Source organism: Erigeron canadensis, chromosome 2 (genome assembly GCF_010389155.1).
Source record: "Erigeron canadensis isolate Cc75 chromosome 2, C_canadensis_v1, whole genome shotgun sequence".
Lineage (NCBI taxonomy): Eukaryota > Viridiplantae > Streptophyta > Magnoliopsida > Asterales > Asteraceae > Erigeron > Erigeron canadensis.
Genome location: NC_057762.1, coordinates 2,711,781 through 2,730,743, shown reverse-complemented (window position 1 = coordinate 2,730,743; position 18,963 = coordinate 2,711,781). Strand labels below are relative to the sequence as shown.

Genomic DNA, 18,963 nt, shown 5'->3' with positions numbered 1-18,963 from the left:
TATTCAGTTCAGGCCACTCCTCCACCTTATTGATATCAAATTCAGCAGTTTGTTTGCTCTTAGTTTCTCCATTACTAGCTATCATTACCTTTAATTCCCTCACCATTCTGACCAACTCTACTCTCTAATTTGGACTTAGCATAAGTAGAGTCGGGTTTTTCCTACTCCTATTATTTCCATCACTGCCATGCCTGTTCCCACTTACATTCATACCCCCAATCTCATAAACATTCTCGTGGAATTTTGATTCGACATTTCAGAGACATTCACTACAACAAACCGATGGGGTTGTTTAGAAGAAACTAACAAGGATTGCAATGATATTATTTGATTTTGAAATAGGAACTTAACAATCTGTGATTTTGGTTGAAATTAGGGCTAGGAATGAAATGGGAAAAAATCGCGCATCTGGTACTAACCTCTGTGCCCTTTGTCTTCAACGAATAAGCCAAAGACCCAAAGCAATCTCATTTTATTAGTTTTCTTTCACGAGTGTGAGCCTTTTTTACTATATTACCTTTTCTTAGTACGAGTATTTTCTCATCTACGCGATGTGGGATCCATAAACATTTTTGATGAAAATAAAAGCATATGGTTTTGTTTAAAGGTTTTGAGTTTATATTTTGAATGGCAGAACGCAATCGTGACTTATAAATATTTACTCCATTTTTACATTAGTAATTTTGATATAGTCATGCTTTTACAACACCCTAATTAGGAGTTTTTGACAAGTTTTAAATTATCATAACAAATATGAATAGATACAATAGAGAAATTACAAATGCATAAATATAACCACTAATTTGATGAAAAGTAAAATAACAAGACAAGTTTATAATCTTACAAACGATACATCAAATACGGCTTGATATAATCTTCATCATCTAATATATAAGGTATATTTTGGATGAGATACACACAATGAAAAGTCTCCATACATATATATATAAATGAATTAGTTGTCATTTGCTAGCTAAAACTATCGTTAAAAATAAGTAGCTAAAGCTGTTATATGATCCAGTGGTACAACGCCAACGCTTTTCCGATCAACTAAAGGTACAACACTTTCCATAGTTTTATTTGAATATTTATATTAAAATGAAATAGAGCTTGCAATTTTGACCCACTTTCTATTCGTGAATGGGTCATTTTGGTATTATGAATTCGGTAACTGGTTACATCTATTGTATTAGTTGAAACGAGAACTAGTTGAAAGTTGCTCAAGTGTAACATTAATGCGTTTAACCTTCCCATTCTTTTGAAAATCATAATTTTATGAGAAGTATTTTTTTATCGTATTTGGCACGGTAGTCATTCCTAAGTTTAATTCAAAAAAAGTTTTTCTGCACGACAGTCCTGCATGGACCATTCTGAAACAGAAGTTTTTCCCTGCCTTCATCCAAAATATTAATCGAATGGTTTGGACTGTTGAATGTTGGCCAAAGTGTGTTGTTAGTTACTAAAAACTCTAACTGATTTTATTCAGAAAGTTTGATTATTGCCGAAGTATCTACAATTGTTGTAACTATATTTGACACTAATTATTAGTAATTTAATTTTGACATAAAGTGTTCCTTGAGGACCTCAACTACCCTGACCTGTATGGATTCAAATGGATCAACGGGCGCGAAAGTCACCCAAAATGTACTCTTTAATGTATAGAATTTTTTTAATCATTTTGTTAAAAAAATCTGATTACTATTGAAATTACGTTTACTCTTGGAGTGTGGAACTTCTTTCATCATTTTAGTTGTTTTATTTTTTTTTATTATTATGCACACTAAATATTCTTTATGAAGCATTTCGGAGAAGACTGTTTGCAGCCCAACCCATTGTGGAACATAACAGATATCAATCCTTTCCGACTCCAAGTCATACCTGGCCAATTTGCCACGTGTAAATTAAAAATGTGGATTAATGTATCATTTGTGGGACATTTCAGGATCGCCATTCAGGAGATGAGGAAGTATTGCCTTTGGATGAGACATTCCTTACGGTTCTTGAATACGGAATCCCACCAAGTGCTGGCTGGGTTTTGGACATTGATAAGCTTACAATGTTGCTCACCGATTCACTAAACATCAAGGTTTGTGGTGGTGTTTTCTCACTTTTGTAATGTTTTAATATATTTATCAAATTATAAGTAATGTTTTCGTGTACTTGTTTTTGATCAATAAACTTCATTCATCTTTGGTCAAGCAGGAAGTAATACTTTTCCCTGCTATGAATCCACAACAACCACTCTATGAACCACCAGACAAAGGTACGTTCAGTGTCCAAATCCTATTTCATGTGTTTGTTCACTTGGTGTGTATATAAGAACATCGATTTTCAACCATATAGAACTTTCTAGATCGTCATTGTTCAAATATTTACACATTGATATTGCAAGCATAAGTAAAATCTCTTTAGATAGCGTAGGGACCATATAATTTACTTATTAACTCTGATAGATTATCGATTCCAGTAATTTTTCCGGTTCAACTAAAATACCGGTTTTTAAAACATTCACATTGATATTTCAAGCATAAGTAAAATCTCTTTAGATAGCGTTGGAACCATATAAATGTACTTATTAACTCTGATAGATTATTAATCAATACATTCATGATTTTTTTTTACATGGGAAATTCTGACAGGCGGTGTTTATTATTCTGTTGAGAATAATACGTCAATTGCGGAGGTTCAGTCCCAGAACACAACATCAGAATGCATAATTAAGAGACGAGCTTGACCTGAATCTAAGTAATCTAAGAACTAGCAAACCCCAATCGTGCATCTTTTTAATATGGTGTCCTGGCCTGGGTGTGTTTGTACTTGAGGTATGGTGTCCTGGGTGTGTTTGTACTTGAAGTTGAGAGATTTATAACCAGTCTTACCTTTGGCTTGAATGCGTTGGAACTTTTTGTTGTTCTATGTAAACTTTTCTAATGGAAATTTTTAGACGTATTGCAAAAGGATGGAAACCCATTTGTTTGGGGTGGAGAAGTATTGCTTATTACTTTGTCCATTATTGTAGTTTTTTTTTATATAAATATTTCTAACGGCATATTATTCTAATATGAATTCATCCTCGTAAACGTGGGAAGTGAGATTTGAACTCAGTTGGACCCTTCAAGGTCAAAGCCTTACAAGTAAGCTACCAACTCAATTGGCTTTCCATTCTTATAGTTATCTGTATCTAATACCCACACCATGCATTTTAGCTTGATGGCTATTTGAAATATTAATAACCTCTAAAAATAAGATAATATGAACACCCTATTAGTTAAGAAGTACTTGGTTGGTAGTACTAGTCTACTAGATACAAGAAAGTATCAACTAAATTTTTGATTATTTACCCATTGGGTGATTGATTATTCGGACTTGCCAACAAACGTCCTATTAAGTATGGTACATGGTTGAAAGATCTTCCTGGTCTATTGAATTTAATCATTATTTGAAATTTAACTTTTGTTCATCTGATACCTGGTGCCCAGAGACATGTCAATTTGGTAGTTTATTCATATGCTTAGTGGGAGGCTTCACTTAGAACCTGGGAAAGCTCTATCATATCAGTAAATAACACATTACCCCAGGAATGTACGGTGCCGGATATCATAATTGTCATATATCGCTTGTAGCGAGTGTTTATGAATCATTTAAGGATGATGATGGTTTTTTATACATGAGATACAGTTGTTGGAAAACCTTTTTAGTATCATCATGAATGAATCCTGAGCTGTAACTTTTTTTGTGCATCTGCTGTTAATCTACAATTTCTTTTATTAATGTAAAACATGAAATAATAAACTGTAGCTGTAAGTATATATCGTGTTTGTGTATATGGTGCCTACTTTTAGAAACGCCCTGGTCCTAATAGGAAATCAAGGGATGTGTGGCTTAAAAAAAGTGGCTTTGAGAGATACATATAGAAATAAACTGAGTGTTTGCAATCATATGGCTTTGTTTTGTGGCTTAGAAAAAGATGTATGGAAAATGAGAGAACTATGAATTTAGCAGATTCCTGTTATTTGATGGCAAATATACATGCATCTGTATCAACATCAAGGCATCAAGTTCTATGGGCCTTGAAGGAAGTTAAAAGTGCCATATTACTATAGATCTTTTAGTTAAGTAAATATTGTTCTCTTCCACTCTGTCTCTTTTTCTGGAGAAAATATCAACGTACCGAAAATGGGGTGTGGTGGGGGTTTTTTTTGGATGGTGCTTTATTCACCGTTCACAAACATTTCAACGACACCAGTAGTTTTTAATTGCAGATTGAGAACACAAGTTGTATGTTGATATTGTTTTGATGTTGTAGAATTGTCAGAAAAGTGATGGCGTCCGTATATAAGTATTGTCGTGTTGATGAAGTATGAAGGTTTACAATAGTTAAACACACAATCTGCTTATGCAAAACTTCATATTGGCATGTATGTGTATATTATTTCTTCTATAAATCTTTCGTCACAAAACCAAAATAAGCACGGACAACATGTCACAACAAGGCATGAGCGAAAGTCACAAAATAAAGATATCAAGCTCTGCCCTGATCACAAATTCACAGCTTAATAAGACCAACACCAACCTAATTAACCATCAAATTAGACCACATTGACATTCACATAAACCATCATCAGCAGCCTCGAGACATCGGATAAAGCTTCAATACAAATGTCATTGAACAATTTGATAAAGTTCTTTACACAAAGGCTAACTATCTTATCTTCACATTGGATGTTTAATTAATTTAAGAGAATTAGCTCCATAATGGAAATTGAGGTATGATAAAGTAGAGATTTGGCAATGGTATCGTAGGAACAAAAGGTAAGATTATAGGAGGTTTTTGTTTGACAACTTCAGAGATAATTTATGTATGTATGTATGTATGTATGTATGTAACAAATTGTAAGACTATAGGAGGGTTTGTCCAATTTAACTTGCAACACAATTTTTTCAGCTTCTAAAAAATATAGACGGGTCTTGCAAAACTTGCTTTATTTTCTGGTCAACTTTCTTCATCAAAGTTACTTGATAGTTGGACTTGTCCTATAAAAACGAGCTTTTTGTAGTCTACGATAGCCCTTAAGTATGCAGTTAGGCTGCAGACGTAATAATCTAATACAATTTTGTCAGTGGTACAAATCTTTTGGGCAGATATGCTGAGCTTTGCATCACAGAATCCCATATCCCGAATCTCATAATCATTTTGGGCTTTTTCATGAGGCAAGATGTGAACATTCGTTAGGTAGAGTACCTTTTATGTGTTGGGATGTTTTGCAGTGACATTTTATGTGACTCAAAATTTTGGAATAATTTTTGCAGTAACACTTCATGTGACTCAAAAATTTTGGAATAACGTTGATTTCCACAGCTCATTTTCCCTAATATTTAATTAAGTGTTTCTTTATTAAGTTTAATTTGGTTATTTATTAAGTTAGTAAAATTAGTTAGTCAAGTAAGTGGGTAATTGCTTGAATTATGGAGTCAAACTCGATGGGTTGAAAGTATCGCATGTATGGTTAAATGTGTGCCTATAAGAGACTTTTGCCCTTAAACTTTGAAAATGTAACTTTTTCGTACTATCTTGTATATATTTTATCTCTTCATCTATTATTTAATTAATTAAACAACAAAAGAGTCGATATGGGTAGAAGTATATCACCTCCCGCCCTCCATCTACTCTTTTTTTTTTTCTCTTTCCATCCTTTCTCCAAGGATTACTTCACAACCCCTTTCTCACCCTCTTTATTATTTCTTTTTGTAATTGCAATTTAAAACTAAATTTTATTAAATAAACTAATACAAAGTAAATAAGTTTTATTTATATGGTAAAATTTGACTTATTACAATCTATGTAGGCAAGTTAGCAATTCCATCTAAACTATATGATTACATCACATTAAATAAAAGCCGAATAAAAGTATCATATGAAGTACACGTATTTATTTTAGCAAAGTTGTAAACAGTTATTAATTACACGCAACAACTTTATAGTCTATTCAAAAACCTTTCATTAATTACACACAACAAAGTCTAGCCATTTTATTTATTACCATGCCACAACTTTATAGTCTAACTCTATTGGTCATGGTTTCATGTTGTTGCGGCCGGTGCTCGTTTGGTCCGCGCATGCTGCTGCTTAATACATTACCAGGAAGAGGCAAATTCACATTTTTTGTAAGCCCTATTAGATAGTAAGGGTGAGTTGAAAAGGTAAAGAAGGAAAAACAACTAAATTCAATTTCTTATTTATTTCTACATCTACCATTCATACGATCCATTAAGTATGATGAAACTTGATATGCACTTTTGAACCGTTTGGACATCATTAAATATATAAGTCTTGCCAATAGCTTAAAGGAAATTAAGAATTCATTTTTCCTTTCTTTCCGTAACTTTGTGTAGAAGCGGGTACCAAACTTCCCCCATTACACTTTTTAGGAGCAAAAAGCTAACCGATTGCTAATTTTAGTTGGGTAACCTATATGGTGTGGGACTAATTTAACTCGAATTATACAATAAGTTTTGCCCCTATTAACACATACCAGTATTCATTTTACCCATACAAGATACACTAACTAGTTTAAAACATGGTTGGTGATGGAATTAACAAATAATTAAACTTGCACTTACAGTTTACAACATATGTAGGTATTGACGTATCGTAATATGCTCATAATTAATATACCTAATAATACAACAAATAAACTTACACTTACAGTTTACAACATATGTGGCCTGAATTTGTTGGGTTCATACCCCCCCCCCTACTTACTTGCATCCGTCTATGGGGGCGGTGACAGGTGGTAGGGTCGGGAATAATGGTAAATGTAAAAGTAATTGATGATAAAAAGGTAAGTGTAATTATTTTAATAATTAAAAAATTTATTTTATAAATTATTTCATTTATTGTATTATCGGTATACAAGGTGAGCATGATTAAATTAATAATAAGTAAAGAGATATTTTTAGTAGTTTGTAGTTGTAATTTGAGTAAGTTTCTCTTTTATATAAAAATATATCGATAGTTATATATTTATAATTGACCACTATTCAATCATTCATGTTGTAACACTGATAGGTTTACGGAAAAAACTTACAAACTCCCAAGACAAAACCCGTAGAGTGGGTGAGACTCCAAGAACAAGAGACAAGAGAAAAGACTAAACTTTCATATTCATTTCCTGATTTTTAACAAGAAACATACGGCTGTATATATAGCCTGAATTACATAGTAATTGAAATGAGAGGTGATAATCGTACCATCATTTTTGATTAATATACCACATTGTATATGTCTTACAGCTGACTATACAAATTGTTATTGGGCAACTATGGTAGATAAATCAAAAGTAGTGGTACTAGTACACCTCCCAATTGAAATATATAACTACCACTACTTGAACTTAAAACATGGAGGACATTCACATAATGTGATAACTGTCCATTAGTCATTATCCTTGACCAAGTAAATAGGAACTACTAAATAAGTAACATAGTATTAATACTAAATATATAGAAAATAAGATGCAAATGAACGTGCATATATGGTTCTTCATGTCCAAGCTATCTAGGCACGTATCAAACACTTTATCTTGTTATAATTTATATCAATATTCTTTTATTTTTTTGTCTTTTTAACTTTTGAAACCCTTTCAAAGTTTTTTTTTTTCCAAACATTCAGTCGGTACACAACATCAGAAAAATCTCACCGTATAACCACGTACCCTAGACAACGAGATGTTGATCATGAGTCATTACAAGTATTCAGAAGGAAAAATCTCAAGGTTTTACCCTCTCTAAGGATCGCACGCAAAGACCTTAAGTAAAACCCTTTCAAAGTGTCTTCATTTTAATTTTTAATAAAAAAATAATTTAAATAATTCGGGTTGAACCCGGATTCGTTAAGTAGCATGGGTTGTAACAACATCGGAACACCTTGCCCGTTCTTGATGAAAGTTTAATTTGTAAAGAAGAAAATGAAAAGAAAAAAAAAAAGAGATAATGACGTGGCAATTTAAGGAAAAAAATTTTCTAACCCCCTTATTTAAAAAGAAATTGGGAAACGATAAGCAACCCTAAAATTAACCGATGTCCGAGCGAGCAGGGAATCCATCAATGGCGGATCATGTCGTTGGACCATCGGGAAAGTGGGTTCTTTTTTTCTTTGTTATAAAATTTTATTGTATTTTTAATTTTATCCATATATTCTGCCCAGTTTTTTTACCTACCTTTTTATTTTGTTTTGTGATTGGTAAGGGTTGGTAAAGAAAAATCAATGCTGAATCCGAAGAAGAGGTGAGTTTCTTTTTTAATTTAATTTATTATTCAACTTGAATTGTGTTATATTCTACCCAGTTTTTATATCTACTTTTTATTAACAAAGAAAAAGTGTCTTTTTATTTATTTATTTAATTTTATTATTATTATTATTATTGTTATTCACATGTATTTTTTTAAAATCTTTATCTGTATGATCTTAAGGATTCGTAAATTGAACGCTAATACTTGTTCATCTGCTATCACGAATAAACAGCCACGTCTAACCCAAAAGTGAGCCTTTTTTATTTAACATTTCTATTCTATTATTTACCATTTTTTGAAATTTATATATTTATCTATTTTATCAGGCTTAGTGTGGCGGAAAAATTGAAGATGATGGGATTAGAAAATATGTGAGTTGTGTGTTTGCCTTCCAATTATTTACTTGTTATTATTATCGTTGCTGTTGTTACCGTTATTGTTTTGCTTCAGAAAACTTGCCGATTTGAGGAGAATGGAGGAAGACATGCATCGAGAACAAGTCAAGCTCTTTATTAACAACCTGGTAATCATTATCTCCGTTCTCGCCGTTTCTGCGTTTTCCTTTATTTATTACGAGTATATATATGTGTGTGTGTGTGGCTGCTTCTTTATGAACGACCCGGTAACTATCATTTTTATTGCTCTTGCATGCTAGCCCGAATCTTTTAAAATCCCGATCTTAGTAGATGATCAATACTTGGATCCAACTGTACGTCAAGGAAAATCAATGGTGAATCCAAGAGAATTGTGAGTTTTTTTTTTTAACATATTTTATTTTATGTAATTGTCATTTTCATATACAAACTTTTATTTATCTATTTTATAATTTTTTCATATTGCTAAGGATTCGTAGAGTGAAACCTATCACAAATGGACAACCACGTCTAACCAAAAGGTGAGCCTTTTTATTTAACATTATATGTATATATATATATATATATTGATTACTTTTCTTTCTCTGAAATTTGTTTTTGTTTATCTATTTTTTAGGGTTAGTTCGATTGAAAGATTGAGGATGATGGGCATCGACAATAAGTAAGCTGTTTGTTTTCACTCCAAAAGTCCAAATACCTATTGTTATTATTATAATCATTATTGTTATCGTTGTTAATATATTATTTGCTTCAGGACAATTGACGAAATGATAAAGAAGTGCGAAGAAAAGTATTTAGAAGAAATCGGTGCTAACAAACCGGTATTTATCATCATATACTATGAGACTTTAAATATTAATAGTACTGTAATAATAGTTATATGCTATAGTTGATCCGGTAATTATTATTATTTTACTTATTTCAAACAACAAATGTCACCCTCAAATTGTCCTTTTCTTTTTAATTTTTTTTTTTTTTTGTGTTTTTTTTCAAAACAACATGATGTAGCATATTAGCATCCTTTTGCAGTTCTCTTCATTCCAAATCTGAAGCACTTTAATTAACTCAAAATTATGTCAAAACTAGTATCACAAGTGAAATGTTTTGTAACCTTTTAATGCATTAACCTATTCAAAATCATGAATGAGTTACAATTTATGATGCATCATCTATAGCAGATGCATTTGTATCCGTCATCGAATGTGAATTTCAAGGACGGAATGTAATATATTTTTGTTCTCGCCATTTCTGCAGTTTCCTTTATTGATTATATATTATACGCATGTATTTTTTCTTTTGAACGGCACAATTTTATTAAACAAAAAGACCGACTAGCAAGATGCTAGAGGTCAAAATACAAAAGATACAAGTCTAGTAACACAAATTACAGACTCATTCTGTAACTTTAACTGCATGTATGTATATATTGTTTGTGCATGCTAGATTCCTAAGCCTTTTAAAATCCGGATCTTAGAAGATGATCAAGACCTGGATCCAAGCGTATGTAAATTTCTTCGTTTTGGTTATTAAATTTATTTTATTTACTATGGGCTACACCCACGTACAAACCTTCATATGGAACAACTTCTTTCTACTTGCAGCAATATCATCAGAAACGACTGAATACAATTGCTGATCGTAAGGCAACACAAGGCATCCTATATGATAGATGGTTATCAGTCTGACAACATCCATTCCTGAATTTATAGACAAGTATAAAAACTTAAAAACTTGCAGGGCTGGGGGTTCACGTAGAACTTACCTGGCTGGTGAGCATAACATTTGCTTTACTTTTTATCATAATTATTTATTATTATTTATCATGATGATTTACACGAGTTCATTCTTTCCAGGAAGACTTATGAGAAAAGTATATTCACCAGATGTTATAACTTACGACTTGGTAGGGTTCGGTGGACAAGTTCTAGTCGAGGCTTTTCCAACGTAATTAAGCTACCTGTCCCATTTTCATTTTAATTATTTTCTGAAGAAATTACATAACTCAACTGAATTACACGTCTTTTTACAGGTATGCTCATGATACAAATAATCGTTTTCATGAACTTCATTCTGATCTGAGAGTTGGAGACTATGTTGGTGTTGTTGGGTTTCCAGGTTGGCAACATCATATTCCACTTTTTGTTTTGTTTTTAAGTCTGGCTTCTATTTGAGTTGAACCTTATTCTTGTCAACCTATTTCACTCATGATTTGTTACTTTTTCATGAATATCTCACTTGATTTGGTTGATGTCATTAATGTATAGAATCATTATGATGATATGATACATTTGTATTCTGTGTTGTAAATAATGGTTTTAACGCCCGTTATAACAGCGTTACAATGGATAATGGGGGTGCTCCTTTACGTTAACTCACTTGGCTGTCAAATTCAACAGCCTCAGTTAATAACGAGATTTGGCGGTTTTGATGGTTCCAAACGGTAAAAAGAGGTCAACCCAAAGTTTGACTTTTTAGGGTAAAAGAACGGGACTTTAAGGTTCTCAGGGTTTCGAACTTTCAATCTACAATCTCACGACAGTCTCAAAACTACAAAAGGGGAGGGGCGATTACACTAGAACGGTACCTGTTTCACAATTACGGTTCAGAGAGACACAGAGAGGAGGGAGGGAGGGTTTCGAATCACCATTTTTGGTCATTGGTTACCCATACAGAACAAGACGCAGCAGTTAGTGTGAGCTAGGGTTTGTGGAAATGAGTTGGGGTTTGTTTTATAGTTAGGTTATGACATGACATTTGGGTTTTTTACTTGTAGGAATGTAGGGTTTTTACTTGCGCTTGGGCCTTTGTTTTTTTGGTTTTTGGATATATGAGCCCATTGAAATACGTTTTGATTTTATTTCTTTTTAATTGTAAATGAACAACAAATATAATAATACTTAAACTTTTGATAAAAAGTTTGAAAACTATAATTGAATAAATAATAAACGTTTTAGTTATATGGTTGCTGACTTGTTTGTTAGGATATTGCACATATATATATATATATTTAAAAGTAAATGTCTTCATAACTTATAGTCTACGATATATCTCCACAAAGACCGATGTATTCTTGAAGGTGGTCGGCCGTTGAGAGACCACCGACCGATACTTACAACTATGATTTTATTTATTGGTTGCGAATAGGTTAGTTGTAGAGCCAGGTTTAGTTGGTAAAACAACATATATCTGGCGTTAGGTTTGTTTACAAAATTCAAGCTCTTACGTCTATCTCTTCTTTTATATCTAACTTTATTTTTCCTAGATTTTTTTATAAATTTTTATCTTCATGAATTCTGTATATTTTCTGGGAGGTAATGTCCTCCACTTAAAAACGTCTTATGCTTTATTACAAGGCTATATTATATAACAATTATGGATGAATTGAGGATTTGTGTAATTTTGTATTGAAACACTTGAGAGCCTTTAACACCTGAGATCTTCTTTTTAGCTATTTTTTTTGCATGAAATTGACTAGACATGAATGATAACCCGTATATCTTATAGATAAATGGTTAAATTTACCACCTCTAAGTTATTTCCTTAATTTTACTTTCTCCTTCCTCAATTGTTTCTGCGTTTCCCTATGACAGCAAATAGTAGTGCAGGAGATCTGAGTATTAGAGTATGCACAATCAAACATTTGTCTTATTGTCTTCGTAAGATGCCACCCATGCTGCCCGTTATGAAGGTAAAACTTGTTTTGGGTAACTGACTAATGCCACGTGGTGGGTTCGTTAGTGACCTAAAATTGTATTTCCAATCTACAGGAATTTGATGCGTTGACTCCAGAAAGTGGTGGAAATCCCAATTCTTATATCTTAAAAGATCAGGTATTCAATACTAGGCATGCTATATGTAGCTTCCACAATTAGTGAACAGTTTATCGACCTTTTCAATAATAAATTTCTTGATTTAGGAAATGCTCTATCTTTAGCGTCTCAAATGGGCAAAGTCGGTCATGATATGCTTAAAAAGATACTAGGGCTAAGGGGTTCATTTGGTCAAGGGCCGGACATATTGTATCATATATTGAATAAAACTGCTTAAACATATATTTCCCAAATTAAATGCATTATTTACTTTATGATCCATATATGTAACTTTAATTTCTTTAACCCCTTAATGTAAACCTTGAATTCGAATTGCTAATTCGTTAGCCATTTAGTGTGTCAAGTTTCGATGTTTGCAGGAAATGGCAAGTATTTTTAATAAAACTGCTTAAACATATATTTCCAAAATTGAATTGTGAAAGACACTTCATTATCGTTTGTCAATCGTCATATAAAGTTGTAATCATGTTGGACACACTAACTGTGTTAATAGTACAATTACCCGTATGTCCCTCCCACATCTTTTTCCACTTTTACTCTTCACTTCATGATACAATCATATTTATATCTTCTCAGTATCCGACATCCTCGGAGGTCAAAGCTATGAATGATACACGGACAAAAGTCGTCTCTTATATTGGAAATGTCCTCGACGATCTTGGTTTTCTGAAGGTAAGCCCTGAGCAACTTATATGTTCTGTTTTTATTTATTTAGTTAGTTGTTAATTTATTTATTTATTTAGTTGTTAATAGTAGTGGCATATTGAATTATAAACCTGGCTAATATCTTTTTATTCAAGGTCGATTCTCCAATATTAACCTTGGTTTCTGGTGGAGCTGATACACATCCTTCTGTGACTCTGTACAATGACCTAAACATGAAAATGTTTATGGAAATTGCTCCCGAACTTTATCTGAACCAGTTTGTTCTTGGTGGGAAAGAACGTGTGTTGAGGTTGGACAACAGTTCAGAAACGACAGGACTGGTCTAATACGTTGTCCTGAATTCACGTGTCAGTTCTATATGGTTCTTGCAGATTACGACTACTTGATGGAGCTGACTGAACAAACATTAAGTGGTGAGTGTTGAATTCTATTTCTTTCTGTAAAATCTTAGGTGTCAAAGCTGTTTTGCAAAAAAAGACTTGTTTTGAAATTAATGAGTACGGAGGTTATATACACTTTGGTACTACAACCAAGACACTTTTTTGTATAAAGTTTCTTTTGATTAATGAATAATAAGTGTCAAATATAATTACAGATTAACATAGTTTGATTTATAATCCAACTTTTTGAATTAAAAGGTTCAGGAGGGTCTATAAATTATGGTTACAGTGTTGAGCGGTGGCTTTTGACCTGTTTTTATTTTTAAGCTTATTATATTTCATTTTTTCCTTTACTTTAAATGACCTGAGATGATAAATTTTCAAGTAAAGTGGTTGGAATTAAATCAGCCATGTTTACTTGTGTCAGCGACTATGTTTACTAACACATAATAACCAGGCATGGTGAAGGAGCTGACAGGTGGCTACAAAGTTGCATATCATGCCAATGGGTATGATAAAGACCCAATTGAAATTGACTTCACTCCTCCTTTCAGGTCATTTGCTTACTAGTGTATATCTTTGGTCGATTTTACTATCTTTTTAGTTGTATTTGCTAGTATTTCACTAATTTGATTCAAATGTTTTCAGGAGGCTTTCTGTGATAAAAGAGTTGGAGAAGGTGGCGAATCTAAGCATACCCAAAGACCTTGCGAGTGAGGAAGCTAGACAGTATCTTGCTGATGCATGCACCAAGTTTGACATCAATTGTTCACCACCTCAAACGACAGCACGACTGTTGGAGCAAGTAATGGTTCTATCTTACAGCGTCTGTGCATCTACTTTAATATTGGTGGTTTTGAAATTGCAAGTTTTCCCTAGATGAATAAATGGGCAAGCTGGGCGATCTGTGAATTTTTGATACAGTTGGTTCAGCCGTTCAGGCTGGTTGACACACTATATTTTGAGTCTAGTTTTTTCTATATAACTAAATTGTTAAATATGATTACAAATCTTATCTTAAATATATTATAACACAGTTCTAAATAAAATAATAAATTCAAAAAATATATATTTTAAATTGGTTGCGAGTTACCAAAATGTCTAGTATCAATTCATGCAACATCCTATATCATATTGCATAAGGGAGAGTCAATCATTTCCGTATCATTTAGCCCCTACTTGAAAATGACACGTTTGAAGCTAAAAATCGACATCTTTAAGTGGCATTTGCTTTGTTAAGTTCCCGTTAATGTATTATGTGGTATATGCAGCTTGTAAGACACTTTCTAGAGGACTCTTGTGTTAATCCTACTTTCATCATTGAGCACCCAAAAATTATGAGTCCACGGACAAAAGCACTTACACTTAAATCAGGATTGGCTGAACGTTTCCAATTGTTTATCAACAAGTTAGAGGTATGCAACAAATATAATGCTATTCTTACATTTTTAGTTATTTACATTTATTCTTTATGCTACTTTCTGTTAATCCTAAGATGTTTCATTTTTATCCACTTAGCTCATAAATTCATACACTGAAGAAAATGACCCTTTGGTACACGGGAAGCGATTTGAAATTCAAGGAAAGGTACATCACATTCTGTTAAAATGTGTAATTTGATATGTAGAAGAAATTGAGTGAGATTTTGACCCATTATTTACACGTGAATGGGTTGATTCGAGTTATATTAGCCAAAAAGCAAATGGTTGAAATTATTAAAACTCTATATCCTTTTTTTAATCTTTTAGAAAAAGTATCTTTTTTGTAATTGTTCTTGACACTAGCTATATGTGATACCTAAGTTCATTAGGTAGTAGGTGCTGTGCAAGCCAAACTTACACGATCTGTTTACAATTGAAATTTTAACCCATTGTGCTCCAAAATCATTCTCGTCTAGATCAAGTGGTATGGAAGTTGCCAGAGTGTATTTTTAATTATTAAAATCTTCGAAATCGTTTTATCCAGAAAGCTTGCCGAACTAGTATAATTTTATAAATTATATTTGACACACTACTTAGTGGTTATTCATAATCTCAATTTGACGAACAGTGTTCCTTGCCAGCCTTACCAACCAGACCCGTTTGGATTCGAAATTATGCCAGTCTGGCTCAAACGGGTCACACAAATCACCCAAAATGTACTGTTAATGTGTTGATTTTTTAGAATCATGTATTGTGAAATTTTTTATTATAACTTAAACCATATGTTCTTTATGTAGCTTTTTGGAGAAAAGGGGGTTTCCATCCCTACGCATTATGAAATATTCCGAAGTTAACACTTTCTTACTTTTAATAAACTGAAAAATTCATTCAGGATCAACAATCAGGAGATGGGGAAACAGTGTTAGGTCTGGCTCTTGATTACGGTTTGCCACCAACCGATGGGTGGGTTTTGCGTATTGATAGGATTACAATGTTGCTCACCGATTTACAGATCATCAAGGTTTTTGATTTAATTTCTCATATCTTTTGTGCTCTACCTTTTTTCAGTGGTAATGTTTTTGAATACTTAGTTATTGACCAATCAACTTCATTCATCTTTGTCAGACAGGAAGCTATACTTTCCCGATCATGGAGCCACAACTACACCATGAACACACCGTCAATGGTACACGTATTCCTCAGGACTCGACATCTAATTTCATTTGTTTGATGTGCATATATAGACATCCCAATTTCTATTGTTTGCTTTCTGTAAAGTTTACATTGCTACTTTAAGTGTAGCAATTTTGCCGTTCAATAATAAATATATAAACAAGTGTTGCAATTTTAAAATGTACAGTGTTAGTTGGAGAGGCTAATAATGAGCTCATTAATGATTTGTTATAGATAATTAAAATGTCGAGGATGAAGCTGAAGATACACCAACTCTGGAACCACTGGTTACTTTGCATGAAGTACTTGTCATGTCTTCAGTCCAAGTATTCTACTACACCAGAAAGGTTATTTGAAGTTAAACTACATTTAGTATGGTGTGGGTCAAGTATGTGATTAGTTTACTTTGCTGGAAGCACTTGTTGCTTCTGCAGTCCTAAAACACTACATTACAGTGGTGTCATCTTTTACTACTTTGCACTTTGAATTGTCAACTTATCTTATTAACTGGATTGTGAATTAGTGCAACTATGGTAATGTTGCTCTTAAACTTTAGTATTAATTCTCTTGACATTTCATGAACAGGCACAACAGCTGCCTATTGCATTTTATTTCTCTATTATTTTATATACATAGTTAAGTTTAAATACATAGTGAATTAGTGCAACTATGGTAATGTTGCTCTTATAGTTTATCTATGTAGCCATGTTGATTCTGGCTCACTTCCATTCTTTTTGAATTCTTGTATGTTATGTAATATTGTGTGTATTATATGTATATCAAATACGGAGTATTATATAAAATGCGACGGGACACCTAACATTCCAATATGCGCTCTAGTATTTATACTTAATTTAGGATCCAGGAGAGCTACCGCAATTTCATATTCATTCCTATTTTATGAGAAGTGTGAGCAACTGAAACTGAATCAGCAACCATTGCAAAAAGTCATCATCGTATAACTTATCAAAGATACCAAAGCAAAGGTCAATAATAAATACCATAAGCTCATGGTCAAAGATATACAACATTAAAATAAAAGGTATGTGATAATGAGATATGAAATGTATAGCATTTGAAATATGAAGAGTTTATCTATTTGTGGATAATGATGGCCATCAAAGGTTGCACCCATGATAGTCGAAACTAAAGCAAACAAAAGGCCGATTCCATCTGCACAACGACCAAACAATTGAACAAGTACATTGAAGAATAAATTGGAAGGAGCTTGGAGATCGTGTCCCCATAGATGACGGCGATGAATATTGATGGCAGCGACGGTTGTGATCGACAACAGTGGTGTTGGTGATAGATTAGGTGCTGCTTGATGCCCCTATTGTTAGTGATTGATGGCGACGGTGGCGGGGTAGCCAAGTATATGTGGTAGGGATATAACTTGTGATTTCTAAGTTTTTTAATTGGTCGGATACATTCAATAATGTGAATTTGAAACTTTATTACATACAATAAACATCCAAGTAGTTCATTAAACAACATAAACATTCGTGTATGGTTCATTACATTCTCAGGTATTGTATAAATTATAAAGAGATTTTTATCATTTAAAAATATTGTGTTTGATTAGTTATGATATAACATTATTGACGTATATCATAGATACAATCCATTATTTACACCTTAATTTTTATATTATCATATATAAACTACGGATAATATGAATGATTTCTCATTTATGTTCTTAGTTAGACCCATACAACGTACGAGCAGTGACAGAACGAGGATTAAAAGTCATTCGTAGCACAATTTTTTTTTCTTTGCTCTTTTTAAGCATTAACCTTGTAGCAACGTAAAGTAACGATAACTACTAAATAGTTATGAGTTTTAGCATTCTAAAGATTTTTTGGATTAGCAATTTTTCGGCATTTTGGTAGTTTATATTTTTCATTTAGTTATATAATAATAAATTTTTATTGTTATGAAAATCTTTTAAAAGTTGATAGTTAATTAAGAATACATCATTTTGCAAAAATAATAACAGAATAGTCCGGACTAGCCATAATAGTTCCGTGTATGGTTTAATTAGTAGAGAAAATAACATGAGTATCCAATTTTTAGAAAAAATATACCAATTTAACCAACTTTTTTTTTAATTTTCACAAAATACCCAACAAAATCGCAATAAAAAGTAAAAATCGCAACAAGATTTTGAAAATCTCATAGAGATCTTGAAAATCGCATAGAGATTTTGAAAATCTCTATGAGATTTTGACTTTTTTTTTAATTTTGACTTTTTATTAAGATTTTGAATTTTGAATAGTGTATTTTTAATCTAAAAAAAAGTCAAAATCTCAACAAAAAAAAGTCACAAAACGTAACGCGGAAGTCAAAATTTCAAAAAAAGTAAAAAAAAAAATATCAAAATGTCATAAAGATTTTGAAAATCTCTATGCGATTTTCAAAATCTCTATGAGATTTTTAAAATCTCATTGCGATTTTCACTTGTTATTGCGATTTTGTTGGGTATTTTGTGAAAATCTGAAAAAAGTTGGTTAAATTGATATAATTTTATAAAAATTTGGGTACTCATGTTATTTTCTCTAATTAAAATTGCATAATAATATAGTTCGTTTGATAATTACACTTATTATTTATATTTTTTTAAAACAAAATTTATAATCGAAAACATCTCGTCAAAGGAATCTAATGAGCCTAAATTTATTATAATTTTATCACCTTTTAGTTTATTGAAAAAAATACATCTTAATTACTATTCTTTCTAAGTTAATGAAAAAAGGAAATGAAAATATGAGACGGAATTAAAAAAAAGTCATTGGAAACTTGAGTGCTCTAATTTTGCTATTTTTCT

General features: G+C 32.2%; 1 long non-coding RNA gene and 1 pseudogene across 1 annotated transcript; both read left to right on the top strand.

Moving 5' to 3' along the window:
- The first annotated feature begins 1,012 nt into the window (after window positions 1-1,012).
- Window positions 1,013-2,921, top strand: LOC122590201. The gene is made up of 4 exons (XR_006322418.1): window positions 1,013-1,056; window positions 1,943-2,086; window positions 2,203-2,263; window positions 2,640-2,921. It is a non-coding gene; the product is annotated as an uncharacterized LOC122590201 (long non-coding RNA).
- A 7,188-nt stretch (window positions 2,922-10,109) lies between these two features.
- LOC122588520 lies at window positions 10,110-16,698 on the top strand (annotated as a pseudogene).
- The last annotated feature ends 2,265 nt before the right edge of the window (window positions 16,699-18,963 follow it).